At 39.8% G+C, this 13,534-nt stretch overlaps 1 protein-coding gene across 2 annotated transcripts in view; it reads right to left on the minus strand.

Annotated features, from left to right (window-relative positions):
* The window catches only part of KCNIP1 (Kv channel interacting protein 1), a 44,353-nt gene extending 41,570 nt beyond the window's left edge, over positions 1-2,783 (minus strand). For both annotated transcript variants that reach the window (XM_010005513.1, XM_010005504.1), the window contains exon 1: positions 2,696-2,783. The gene's annotated coding sequence lies outside the window, so the exon portion shown is untranslated. The remainder of the gene's footprint in view (positions 1-2,695) is intronic.
* Positions 2,784-13,534: the final 10,751 nt, after the last annotated feature.

A 13,534-nucleotide genomic window follows, 5' to 3' on the forward strand; every position in this document is an offset into this window, starting at 1 on the left:
TGTTTTAAGGAGTAAGAACACTTGAGTGAAGAATTCAGAAAACAAAGTGCAACTGCCAAAGGTCTGATCTTACTGGAGTTATAGGGGATTAATTCACATTGACTTGCTCCACCTGCATCTCAGGTAGAACAAAAGACACTAGAGGAAAATAGATTCTTTCCTATTAGTTTAATCTTTTATTTAAAAATGCATAACAGCTTTAGGTTATAATAAGAGATTAAAGCTGCCACAAATGTATCTGGTTTCAGTCATTTCCTCTCAAACACTTGAATGAACTAACAGCAAGAGGACAACATCGCCTCTGGAACGTAACAGAGAAGGTGCAACTGAGCAAACATAACTTTAGCTGCAACAAATTCCAAAATTCCACATTTTCCAAGTTACTGTCTACACTATTTCCCTTCCACAATTATTTCTTCTTGTGTTGGACTAATGAAGAATCAGCATTCAGGTTTGGGTTTGTTTTGTTTTGTTTTTCTTTGAACAAAGAAACAATGTTTAAATAAGCCTGTTCCATCTACAGGAGACTGAGTAGTTACAGTTCTAAAAAAGACTAAGAATTTCAGGATCTTATTTTAGTGTCATTTCACTCAGTCAGGAGAAAGCACCTGCAATTTCTAGATGGTTATAAATAAAATCAATTATCATTTCTAGTGCATATAAAGATGCTAGAAATATTTATGTTGCAACATAAGCACCACTGCACCTTCCTATCACTGCCAAGAAGCACACCAAAGTAAACAGTTTAATACCACCTTTAAAGATTTCCAAGTGATTGAAAACTGCATTGCACTCCATTAATGTTATTATTTACATATATAAGTAATTCTTAGCACAGGTATAGAGTCAGAAAAGAAATCCCAGGCTCATACAATTCTGTGAGTCCTAGTGTATACACATCTTGGTCTCCAATTTAACTATTTCGCAGCAGAAAGAAAAAAAAAATCCAAGGAAAAGAAATATCTAAAAGGTTCATAGTGTCACGCTCCTGTACACTGCCAGGTAGCCCATCAGCAATCAGGAACTATGTACCTGTCATTTTGACAGAGTTACTTCACAAAGAATTAAAAGAAAACTCTGTATCCTTCTACACTTGTACGTCTTGAGTGATTACTGACTGATGCCTGCAACCGAAACGCAGGCAGAGCTGTCCAGTGAATACAAGATGGGACTGTTTGCCCACTTTTGCTCATTTCACCTCTGAACAGACAACTTTGTCAACTGTCTCATATTTGACTTTGCTGGGGAAGCACTGAAGAGACTCTCCTTAGCCAAGCAACTGCTCTGAAAAGAGCAGACACAGGATTTACAGTAATTAGGTCTGGAAAGAAGGTATAGAAGTGTTTTTGCAGTTAAACAGGTAGCAGTGCAATTGCCTCAGCAGCTGACTTGACAGCTTATTTTTAAGGTGAGTACTTCTGTTGTCATTACTAAAAATTAGTTGTCAGAGATCTTAATTTATTTGCAATTATATACTTAAACTCCAGTGACATTCTAGGAGTAAGAGCTCCCGTGATATTAATTTTGTAGTAAGGAATATCAATGTTATGTAACTAAGACAGGCCAGTTTACATCTTCTCTTAGTCTAAATAAAATAACTTTTATTTAGGCCATTTTTTATATTTGTTCCCAATCCCACAGGTGGATTTCTAGGATTGAGACAGCAATGATTTTACAGCAGAAATGTTAAAATTCCATCTGCTTTTTTTTAACATTATCCAGTAAAACATACCAAATATCTACATTTCCTCTACTTTATTCAATATTTTGTCACACTTGGCTAACCAATATCTTAAAGATAATATCTGAACAGAGTAACAAAAAGTGTTTATGTTAATATTTTCTCATTACTGTTTTCTTTGCTTTCTTTTCCCTTAACACAGTTAGTAATCAAAGCAAGAAAACAGTGACCTGGGGGTCCCTTTTCTTAAAAACCACAAACAACAAAACAAAAAACCCCACCCTAATTTACCTAATCAAGAAGTTATTTTATTTCAAAATGCAGTGATACCTACATCACTTTATGAATAGATAATATGATCCTCAAAGCTCATTTAATTGTTAAAGCAAGTATGCTTTACTCAGCCATGAAAACCTTTAAGAGAAAAAGTTCACTACATTGGTAAGATTGAGAGAGACCAATTCTTCCAGGTCAGTCTGAAAACAGAAATATTTCTCTCTGTTGTTTTACTTGTACTTTGCTGAAGTGTTCCTTTTACTGGAATAGCAAATACAGAGAAGTTTTGCTTTATTCACATTCATTCCATCATGTATTTTATCTGCGCGTCACAACAGAATTGTTTCCGATTTCCATGTGAAATCATGCACCTAATTATCTGCTGTGCTTCCATTATTCCAAGAGAGGCTTTCCTATTTCCAGCTCTGTACTAGTCCATTTTCAAGAGATACAAAATTAACAATAAGGAAAATTAAGAAAAACTGGTGAAACACCAAGGCAAAAAATAACAGCTGCAGATTCCCTCTGGCTATAGTAACACACCAAAAGCAAACACAAGTTCACGATAAAGCAGAATTCACTCTCTGTAGCCCTATTCACAGAGATGAAGACAATATTAAGAATCAGAGCACTGACAGTAAATGCTTTCCTTCCCACAGCCTGCTACCTACAGTAGCTTTACTGAAACAGATTTAAACAAAAGTAAACAGGAGCTGGAAAACTTGAAAGTTCTCTTACCATCTGACAAGTCAATTAGCCCGAGGTAGTGCAAAAGTTTCAGAGAGGAACACACCACCACCACAATCCCTAAAGTCTGGAGTCCCTCCGACTCGCCCTTAGTCCACATCCTTGGAGGCACCCCTCGGATACCTGCTGGTGTGCCTGCCAACAGCTGGCACACATCTAGAGCTGAGAAATCCTGTTTGAAGCTTTCCTTCCTGCTGCTCAGCTCAGCGTACAGCACATTTCCCTCTTCTCCCCTCCTCCCCCCATGCTCACACTCCCTCTGCTTCTCAACCTCTCCCTCTATTTCTCCTTCTCCTCTTCCTCCCTCTCTGGCTTGCCGTTTGTGTGTGTGTGTGTTTTGAAACATGCAATTCCTGCACTGAACTGTAACCTACGGGTTTATTTCCTTTTACTTCACAGTAATTCTCCCAGGAGTTTATTCTGCCCCTGAACAACTTTGCACTGTGCTGCTAACCCCAGCAACATCTCACATATATTTTTTAAATCTGTGATACCAGTTGATTTTTGCATTTGGGATTTTCTCAGTAAACGTGCCAATGCAGATGCTTTCTGTCTATGCCTCTTCTGTGTTTCATAAGAGAATATGGCACATTTTAAGAAGGAAAGGAAAGATCTTTCCCTTTCTTAAGTCTTCCCCCCCCTGCCCCCCATTGTGCTGGGACATACATCAACACACTTCCCACATCCATGTGTATACCTGTATAGATCTACAAGACCTACACAACAATCCTGTTTGTAAGCAACAGCTCCAAGCCCTGCTCCCCTGGTTAGGGGTTGGGCAGCAAATAGTACCTTTTTGCTGGCCTTTAACGGTTACCCAGACATCAGTGAGGACCAGTGCTGCCTTGTAATAAACACCCTTTGCTGGCAGCTACAGAAGACAGGCAGATGCACTTTACACATGTTCATCTCTGCAGTGTTTCACCAGGCTGCTGGCATGGGGTAGCACTGCAGGTTGCTCTCAAGTTAAGCCAATTATGTATTTCTCCATTATCACCACAGACAGCAAACACTTGGCAGGTTGAGTATTATTTTCTCAGGGCTGCAGGTGCAAGATTGCAACAGCAGTGAAAGTCAGATTTCTCAAGCATGCTATTAGTGGAAGATGCTGGTATGCCCCATGCAAATGCCAAAATGCATTTTATTTTATAGAACTCAGAAGCTGTGATTTTCTCCTCACTTCCCTCCAGGCAAGCAGCAGCTCCAGTTCCAAAGGAGCAGGGCAGGCTGTCTTTCATACCCCCCCAACTGCTCCCAGAACCTCTTCAGATGCTACCTCTGCCTTAAATTACTGCTGAACAATAACATCAGGAGCAGAACCTCAAAGGGATTTTGCTTATCACATTAACTAAATAATGCACTTGAATTGTTTAAAGATGCTAATATTAAATCCAGTTTGGAGATGCAGAGTGCTCATACATCCTTGAGTGATCAAGTCAACAAGGCATGAATGCTTTAATTGAATTTGAGGGTTTTTATGTATGCAGGTAGCCAAGAAAGAGATCACACTTTCAAGTGTGTTATTCGTGAGCGTTCTGTCGTTAGCATCTACCTACCCAGAGCTCAATGGCATGATATCAAAGCCACTTCTATTGAGTAATACTTAGATCAAAGGATTTTTTTTAACCCAGTAGCATCTGCCACATTAGGTTTTCATTGCCCTGGCTGTATGACTGGCTGTGATGCCACACCATGGTTCATGTTTTCCAGATTGACACGTTCAACTTGAGAACTATCAGGAAACTGAAATCACTGCTCTGTAAAATCTGTCCCAGGCAAGGAATGGACAATTTGAAGGAGAAACGTGAAAAATAGACCTCAAAACATTTAGATAATTTATTGTGCAGCATGTCTTGTTTCAATTAAAAAAACCCAAACAACAAAAAACTGAACAACAAACACTGCTACTGCAAAAAAACCCAAACCAACCAACCTCAACCACACTGAGCCTGGCCAGGCATGACAACCACAAAAGTGACCAGGTTTCTACCTGTCTATAGAAGAGATGTTTGATGGTAGACATGGCACTGTTTTCTCAGACCCCTAAGTTAGTGGATATTAAAGAGTACAGAGAAAGAAAGAGCCCACCTTACTCACCCACTCATTCCCAGGAACATTGTTTGCTTGCAGATACATCTAATCATAAAGTTTCTTCCCAGCAATGCATGTATGTCTAGAATCTATTAATTACTGGGAAAAAAGTCCAACAACCCCAAACTAAAAGAATAAAATGATGAGCAATGAAATTCAAAAAGCCTGCCTTCCTACAAGTATGCCTTGCAATTCTACAGTTCTCTCACCACAATAACCTCCTTCTGCATCTCAGCAAACTCTGCAGAAGCACCTTAGCGAGAGACATGAGGAAGGGAATTAAAAATGGTAGTTCCATGGTTTGTGTTATGGCATTTTAAGCCAAGTCTAGTATTTTTTATTCTTAAGGTGTTCCAGACACAAGCAACTGCAAAAGAACTTTTGGTTTTGGCCCCTAGAGTCCTTGTTACAATGAAGACTTGATGCCTGCCAGAAGCTCAGAATCGATTGAACAGTGAACTTATTGCTGTCAAAGCCAACTCATTCTTTTTATGAGGTTGACTCAATTTTTAAAGAGGCTTGGAGGGAATGTTGAAGGAGAATTTTTCCATGCAGAACCTTCAGGCTGGTTTGGGATCACCTTGAAGTCAACAGCTCTTCTTGGATGCTGTTTCTTATCCCTCATTTCCCCAGACTTCCCTCTTTCTAGTCGCTTGACTCACTTTTCACCCTGCTTGTTACTGCCTTGAGAACCAGGATTCCTTCTGTTAGGGATGCATTGGGATCATGTTGAGCTAACTTTTCATGGCAATTGCTGCTAATTGTCTGACAGGCAGAGCATCGGGTCCCTCCATGCATCCAACCATCCAGCTTGGAAGCCAGGTACTGCCCTACTGATACACCACAAAGTAAATCAGCTTCCTACTGCTATTTAAACATCCAAACCATCAGGAGGGACTGAGTGGAGAGTTGACTATGGATGCCTTGTGCAAGGCCAATCCTATGGATTCAAATACTCATTTTTGCTTCCCCTGCTATAAGAACTAATTTAAAGAAAACTTACCCTCCCAGCTTGGCCCATTAGCTACAGCAACACTCATTCTTTCCTGGAGTACTGAGGCAATGAGAGAAATTGGGTCTGTGATTTAAAGCAAAGAAAGGCTACTTAGTTTAGTTCTCCAATAAAAATCTGCACAGAAATAGAGGACATGCATAAATCTGCTGCAAAATACGTATTGTTGTCCTCAGAGAGGGTAACTCAAGGGATTAAATGTTTTTAACTAGAATCACACAAATTAGATAGCATAACCTGAAGTGCCTGGTTTTCTATCACAGCCACTGAACAAGAGATGCTGTAGAACAGTAACTGGAAGAACATTTTTCTAGTTATACTTAGACAAGGTTAAGCTCACCAGTGAGGCAGTAAGATTTTGTTTTGCCAAATCCTAAAAAGAAAAATAATATGTAAACAGCCAAATGTTTAAAATACCAGATGTCTTGATAATAGAGATAGACCTTTCTAATGCCTGGTGTACATATCTCTCTCAGGCAGCAAAATGGGTTGAATGCCTCAATTAACTGTGAAAAAGGTTTATGCTGGGTATGCACAATGTGTGCCCTCTGGGAACATGAGTAGGAACTTTATAAAGATCAATCAAAATAACATGTAATGAAAAGGATTTTGTGGTAATAAGAATTGCTATGATGAATAATATAAAAGATTTATGTAATCTATAATCAGCTCTTAAAATTGGGGGCTGAGGGAAATACTACACATGAAGGTGCAAATAGCACAGCAAAATTAAGAACATGATTCCCTGCAGGAGAAGCTTCTCCGAGTGACATTTGGTCACATTTGGACCACACATTTTCAAGGATGACAATTTGTGTCCTCACTTTGTTTGAAAACAAATGCAGCAAAAAATAGTCAAGCTACCCACACCTTCAAGAAAACTCCAGTAATATTCTCTGATGAGCCTGCTATGAAACCTTAAATATTATATTTTGGTCATTTCGATTGACTATTCCTTTGATTTTGTGTTATGATAAAGAACAGGAACATTTAATTATTTCATCTTGTACTGTTCATTATTTCAAATATCTAAACCACCTCTGTTTATGGATCTTCTGATACTTAGCAGTCCTGAACAATCTTCTCACACAGCTATTGTCCATAAATCTATTTTTATTGCAGATCTCCAAAGTCCTTCCACTTTTGCTGTATTGGCATAATGAGACTATTCTGTTTTGCAGGTGGCTACAGCACCACAAGGGTGAAATTACTACACCCTACATATTCATCCAATATGATTTCTTTTGTGTGTGCATTAAGTTAGGGGGATTGCTGCTGTTTTGATTTTAAGATATAGAAACCAAAATTGAAGCTAGACCTTTCTCATGAGACATTTCAGTGTATCTAGTCCCAAGCACTGATCTGAACTGTCTCAGTTTCAGCCACTTATCAGTTTGCCTTGTGCAAGTCATTCATCTGCCCCATTCACCACAGGTGGTTGAGCCCCCTTGGTGTTTCTCAGATTTCTCTGGATCTGATCAGTAGTTTGTGCCATCTGCAAATTGTGGGGAGAGAAAATAATTTATAAATGCTGACTACAATAAAAAGGTTAAATGCTATAAGTTAGCAAATCTGATATTTAAGTAATTGATGGTTTAGAGCCCCCAGCTAATCTCCAGTTAAACCAACAGCCATTTGGTGACAATGGGCTCAGGTCCCTTTCCATTTGCCCAGCTACAATACCATCCTGACCCTCTGCCTGCAAATTAATTTGCCTTCATATCACACTTGTGTTTCCCAGCAATTATTCACCAGCTAGGTGTGTTTCTGGAAGTCCTGGCTAATTACCAGTTATTATTTTTGTCACTAGAGTTACGTTCTGAGAGGTGAACCACAAATGTCTCATCAGCCAGTTTGGGTAATATGAAAAATGGGATGCTTTCCTATTAGTGCTGTGCAGGGAGCTGAGAATATAGAGCTCAGTTCCTCAATCTGCCATTTCCTCACTATATGAGTGCAGGGAACTAACCAGATAAGCCCTTGTCCTGGCAAAATATAAATTGTTCTGCTATAACAGAACCAGTTCTAATGCCATAAAAATTTTCCCCCTTAGTTCAACTCCTCTGATGCATGTGAAGGAGCTACTACCTTTGTTCTATCAACATCTCCCACCTTGCTGGCAGTGAAATTATGTTGCTGGGCCTGAGGACCTGTGAACAGTTTAATGCAGAGAAGCAGGGTGACCCCACACACTTTTCCACTTGAAGGGGACCATCCACAGCTAGTGATTCCCAGCCTCCTGGGAGTCTATGAGCACAGCTGACAATATCAACTTCAAAAAACACAGAAATATCTTTGAAAGGTTCCAGAAACCCAAGACATCATTACTGACTTTTTCTAGGCCAGCTGGAAGCACAGACAAGCATCTCTTCAAGTCACCACAACCTGTTGAATAGAGGACTTGGCCTTATTCTGGACCTCATGATGGCAAAAGCTGATGGGTGTTAATGATGCACACCATGTCAAAGCTAAAGCAAACCTCCTATCAAGCTACAAATTATGACAAGACCAGCACCTAATGAAAAAAAACCATATAACCCTGAAGGTTTAACTTGAACCACAGTCCACATATACATTGAAACTGGGGAGTGTAAAACTGAGGCAATGTATAGTTAATGAAAGGGGTAATAAGAACCTCTCCTGCTACTGAATATCATTGACAGGAATCAGACAGGCTTTATTACACTTTTTCCTTCTATTTAACTATTTTTCACCTATTTTTCCAGATTTTATTTGTAAACCAACATAGTTGCATGAACCTCAGCAGTAAAACCAAACCCAGCAGCCTCCTCTAAGGCCACAGTTCACCATCAGACTTGCAGAAGTGCAAAGGCTGCTCTCAGGACTGACCCAAGGAAGTTCTTCAGCACCAAATTTGGTCTCTTCTCTGTGCTGTTGTTTTGGCTTAATGAACTGCCCTAGGAAGGGAAATAGGGAAAGGCTACAGGACTTCTCATTGTCCTACTTTTTAAGTAGATAGCAAAGACTGAGGAGGACACATGCTGTGAGGAAAAAAGGAGGAAAAGTTAAAAGAAGCCACAGAAGAGGGTATTTCAAGTCTGAAATAAGGAACACTGAATAAGGGAGTATAATGTGAAGTACAGATCTGGGAGGGACTGGGATGGGGCTATGTACAACCTGAAATTGTGCACAAAAATTTTATACCTGATGTTTGTTATTTTTGAGTTTCATTCCACAGGCAGGAAAAAAATTCCACTGCACCAGCACATGCAGCCAAGCTGTGCTGAGCATTTCCCCTGCCAACCATACTCAGAGGTGAGTGCTCATCCACAAATGCACAACTGATACTGGTGAAAGGCAGCCCAAAGCAGCTGTTAAAACCCACGATCTCCAGAAGACAGGTGTGCTTTGCAGTGGCAGTTTTGTGACTGCTGGGTGTCTGCCACAAGCAAGAGATGGCACCAGTACCTCAAGCAAGGTGTCACAACTGCTTCCAGAACCTCAATGAGAAAGAGGCACAGGCTAAAAGTCATTGCTGTTTAGTCAGGCTGCAGTGACTTTCTCATCACTGGCTGATTTCCCTCCATATGACATACTTCCCATGGGCATCAGCTTGTCCCTTCTTCATTCCAAGATGTGCCATTAAGTGATGATTAACAATGCAGAACTTCTGCTCTCAGACTTTTTTCTAATGGACTTTTTTTCCAGATTCATACTGAATGAGGCTGAAGAATGGTAGAGGACAGGTAGGTCAGTGAGCCCACCCAACACCTCTGAGACAGCTGCTCACTGCATTGCTGCCTTGCTCTCCTAGGGAAGAGGTTTCTCCTAATGTTCAATCTAGAGCTGCCACTTGCAGGCACCTCCTATTATAAAAATACTTATTTTTCAGCAGTGCATGCACAGGGTCACCTATAAGCCACAAGCCTTCCTCCAGGCTGTTCAGTTTCTGCCCGTGGGACAAGAGAAACATCCAGGCTGCTTTTTCCAAGGCAGCACTTGAAGCCAATGCTCTTGGGTGTGTTCTTTAGAAAAAGCCTTTGAGCACGGACCAAGTAATTTTGCTGTAGTCTGTTCTTCATTGCTGCTATCCAAAACCTTTTAATTATCCCAAGAAGGGCTAGACTACAGATCAACAACCTAGCCTCTTCCCCATCTCACCAAAGAACTTTCAACCAAGATGCAGAGGGTTATTATTTTATCATTTGTAATTTGTATTCCTCTTCTTCCCCTAGCTTGCAAGCTTTAATTAATTTAGTTATTTGCTTAATTATTCTGCAAAAGATAACATGGCAAAAATAAAGTTACTACCAGGAGATCAGAAGAACTCATAAAGGAATCATGAAACTGCACAAAACTAACCATATTTCAGATAAATCACACTAATTATGGAATAGTACAAAACTACTTCAGATGCATCATAGTCTCAAATCACATGATCCTGAAAATGTCTGAAAATCTGGGCCAAGTAGCAAAATTCTCAGCAATTAATGCTTTGCTATGAAACAGACACAAAGAACAAAAAAGTCAATTTATAAAGTCAATTACTGAAGTTAAACTTTCTACAGAAGTAATACCAAGTTTGTAAAATATAACAGACAACAAAAATAAAAAAAGGAAATTTATGATGAGTTCTAAATACATGGAAAGTAAAACTTTTGGAAGGCTCCCTGAAAAGGGGGCCAGTTTTGCTTCTGCTAGCATAGCTCCAACTATGAGATACAAGAGAGCAGTTTCATGTAACTTGCTCTCAGGAGAGGGGTCAGCTCTCCAGAGCTTGCCAGACCACTTTAGATTTATGGGTTATAATTTAACTGCTCCTTTAGTGGCACCACTATTTAAATTCTGCTTCTGGGCACAGCACAGGTAGGCTGAAGTTAACGGAAACAAGATCTCACCAACAAATCACTTCAAGTGTTTTAATATAGGTGCACATGAATGGAACTATGGATGTTAAAGCTGAGTAGCAGCCTGAGGTAATGAACCTCCTTCAAGCCTTTTCCATTTTGTGTCTGTAAGTATCCCATTACCAAGCAAGCTGGGCATTGGTGATGAAGCCACAGTCCTCTCACTCCCACATTACTGCTGCCAGTTAAACAGCAGAGGAGAACCAAAGGAAAACAGTATGGAAACAGCATGTACTGTCTGGACAGGGGAACAGCAAGGACAACAAGGGAAAAAAAAAAATAAAATAATCAGCCTTAGAGATCATCCCTTCAAGAAAACAAGGAAATCAGTAAGAAAATAAAATGCTTGAGGTACATCAGAAGATATGAGATGCATGGAAAAAAGTACTAAGGAAAATGAAGGTGCCAGGGTTTTTCTGCAAGCAGATTTACATTCAGAATTTAAGCTGAAATTCAAGGGCAAAAGCAAACTGAAGTAGATTTATGACTATAATGTCACATCCAGGAAAGGACAGCACAGGTAAAAGTCATGTGTACACAGAGCATCCCAGGTCTGTAAATATTCATACTTGGGGTGCACTATGTATCATACACACTTCAGCAGTTAGAATACTGCCCCAACAGACCCCTTGAATAACTGTGTCCTACAGTTGCATTTCTATAGTGGAAGATGGTACCAGAAGTACAGGATGGAGGGAGGGGGGAAACATTAATTTCTCCAAAATCCTCAACATGCACAAATCAAAGCCTAACTTTTATGCACAGCAATGGAAGACACCTCTTGATAGAAGAAACATTCATCTGCATGAAAGAGTTTGTTGGATCTTGCTGAGAAGCACTTATCCTCTGGAGCAAAATGACTCTCTCTGCTAGGCTAGTCCCAGTGTCAAACAGGACAAAACCAGGCTCTAGGAAAGAGGGACAGACTCCTTCTAGAAATGGTGTACATTGTGACTGGAGGGCTTCTTCCCATGGCTGCAGAAAAATGCAAATATATAGACTCCTATCACAGAGCTCTCCAGGGACAGCTACTTTACCATAGGAAAATACATCAGTGCTGTAAGCCAGAGTTTATCCTGTGTGTGCCTATATACGTATAAAAACCTCATCACACAGTCACTTACATGTCATTTGTGCTCTGCCACTTATTAAAAATCCAATACACAACATGCAAGGTATGAAGATGAAAAGCAAACTTGCCTTCTGAATTGTTCTGGTCCAGTTCCAGTGTAAATCTAAATTTTGGTCAATTCAAACACAGGAAGTTCATTGCTCGAAGAACATTACAACTGACTAGCCAGGGCTTTTTTAAGCAGGAATTGATGAAATATGCCTGTAACAATTAACTATTTTCATGATGGTCTGTCATATTCATTGTAGATTTTAATAAATCTCTAATTATTCTTGTCAATTTGCTGATTGGAACATATTCTAACTAAAGGAAAAGAATACGGTAGAGGACACTATGTTCTCCTCCCTCCCTGCAATTTAATTAAGCTACAGCCTATTAATTGCAAGGTACATTCTAATGAAAAAAGTGCAGTGCTAATTACCATGTTTAAACTAACTATCAGTTTGGGTACATCAGTGGATGCTTTGCTGCCTGCTCACTGCATCACAGCTCAAGCCTAGAGGCTAACACATTGAGATGAAATGAAAGGGTATCTCAGTTGGCAGTACTTATTCTGTTTGGAGCTCTTTCAGGCAAAGAATAACCCCAGAATCTAGCAGTGATGCCAAATTATGTCTGGAGGTATTGGAGATGATAGTTTAGTCAAACACAAAACACTCCACAGTACATTGAAAAATCCTTGGCTGAAGCTTTTGCTATCCTTAAGCATTTTACATTCACAGCAAGTAGCTAATTAAGATTAACTCTTATTAATCACCAGGAAACCATACACTACAATAAACTTGTTTTCATGCAAGATTTATCCTCCAGTTGCAGCTTAAAAATTCTGAACAAAAGTATTTTTATGAATTCTAGGGAGATATCTCTAGATATATCTCTGCCACTTCCAGAGAGAAAAAAGATGGCACAACATCCCAGCACTTAACTCTCTCCTCAGCAGGGAAGTACTGAGCAGTATCCCATTGCCAGCTGCCCTTGAAAACTGAAGGATGCCTCTCTGCAGAAAAAGAAAAGCATGCAGGAAAAACATTTGGGAAAAGCAGGATGGCAGAAACCCTTCCAATTCCAGCAGATCCTGAAGTCATTCATCCAGTTCATGCTTCTTAGAACTATAGCACTTGGGTGATGCAACTGTAACCACCCAAGCAACTGTATAGACATTTAGTTGGCTTGAGGGAAGCTGGATGATTTATGCAGAGAAAAACCCCAATTTTCTGCCTTCCATTCCCACTGTTTTGTGTGACATTTGGGTATCAGAAAGGCAGCCTTCACAGACTGGCCACCATCTACAGTAGAATTGGAGCACAGGGTCAGTTGGCACAATTACCATCTTTCTGCATAGTTTTGCCATTTCAGCTGAATGGGCTATTTACAGGAAGGATTGTTTTTACATTAAAACCAAATATGTGCACCTGAATCTTAAGTAGTGGGAAAATGCATATACCAGGATTTCTTTTTTGGGGAAGAAAACCCCCCAGATTTGTGAATGTGAAGCTTTGTGAGCCTGAAAAATGTCTTCAAGACTTGCAAATTATTCTGTTCCACTAATCCTGCCTGAGTTCCTACTCTCAATATCATCAAAACAGGAAAACATTTGATTTCACACCTAAGCACGTAGGCAAACTGACATGGTTCCTCCTAAATAATTGTGCTGAACAGAAAGGCATTTTCTAGTGTCTAGTTTGTAGCTTTGCAATCTGGGGAACAATCTTTTGTGCTAACCTGCA

This window comes from Chaetura pelagica, unplaced genomic scaffold (assembly GCF_000747805.2).
Source record: "Chaetura pelagica isolate M959 unplaced genomic scaffold, ChaPel_1.0 scaffold581, whole genome shotgun sequence".
NCBI classification, from domain to species: Eukaryota; Metazoa; Chordata; class Aves; order Apodiformes; family Apodidae; genus Chaetura; species Chaetura pelagica.